Source organism: Megalops cyprinoides, chromosome 7 (genome assembly GCF_013368585.1).
Source record: "Megalops cyprinoides isolate fMegCyp1 chromosome 7, fMegCyp1.pri, whole genome shotgun sequence".
NCBI lineage: Eukaryota > Metazoa > Chordata > Actinopteri > Elopiformes > Megalopidae > Megalops > Megalops cyprinoides.
Window position 1 is genome coordinate 18920669 of NC_050589.1, and position 1192 is coordinate 18921860.

The window sequence follows — 1192 nt, forward strand, 5'->3', positions numbered from 1 at the left end:
ATTAACGTTAACGTAGCTAACGTTAAGTCAGAACAGTGTGGATGTAGGGAACTAGCTAGCATAGACAAGTTAACAAGAGTTGACAACAAGCGAGTTTTGATTTATATCGGAAACAGGGCAAGTTTGTAAAACCCCCTCTTACCGGGCTGTTCTTCCATCTTAAAACGAAATAAAAACGATGTACCTAGCTAGCTAGTCTGTCAACTTACAGATATAGCTAGCTAGCTACATTACTGTAAATATATAACGACAGTGTGATAATAAACATTGATTGTATGAATACAACACTGATTTCAATGTGTTATGCTCTGATATTGAGAAAGCACAACGATAGTTTCTCGCAAAACTTATAGTTTCAATGGAACTTGAGCAACACACAGTGGCAATACAGCGAACATACGGGAGCATTACGTTTTAGTATGCGTAATAAATAATGGTTGATATGGCGCCGAAATAGCTCAGTTGGGAGAGCGTTAGACTGAAGATCTAAAGGTCCCTGGTTCGATCCCGGGTTTCGGCAGCGGACGGCCAACTAATTTTTTTCATAACTTGCGGACATGGAGGTGTAGGTTGACAACATTAGAAGGCAACAAACCATGACCTGACGTCACGTAAAATATGCGAACTCAATAGCTTTAGTGTTTCAACTAAACCTAATTTGCACTAACTTAAAGGAATGGCACAGACTGGCGATAATAACGCCACTTTCTCCAATAGGCTTCTCAGTACGCTGGTTTCGAACATCTCGGTATGACTGAAGTTTAGTATTTTGCGCTTTCTTTTCCGTGAAGCTGCAGAAATTACCTGTGTTTTAGTTTGCGAGCGAAATGTAGAAAAATAGATTCCAAAGATTTAACCTAATGTTGTTGATTTTATAATTCTTGAAAGTACAAAACAGTTGTAATACCTTTTTAAAAAAAGTTTTTTCCCCCATCTAACTATGGGAATGGCATGGCTCCGCCCCAGTCACGGTGCCAGAATAAAATACAGAGGGGTGAAATTTCTATCTACGGGATTGCACAAACGTCAGAAATATTATATAGACATCGGGATATAAGGAGACAACTGGGGGTGCACTGCAGCCCTAAGCACCCCCATAGCGCCAGGCCTGGGGCCCTGCCCAGTATATCCACTGTCAATATTGCCCAAGACATTTGAGTGAAACATTTGATTGGAACACTGCCGTTACATC

The 1192-nt window shown here is 40.6% G+C and overlaps 1 non-coding gene across 1 annotated transcript; it reads left to right on the forward strand.

Moving 5' to 3' along the window:
• Nucleotides 1-447: 447 nt before the first annotated feature.
• trnaf-gaa lies at nt 448-520 on the forward strand. Its single transcript has one exon. It is a non-coding gene; the product is annotated as a tRNA-Phe (tRNA).
• Nucleotides 521-1192: the final 672 nt, after the last annotated feature.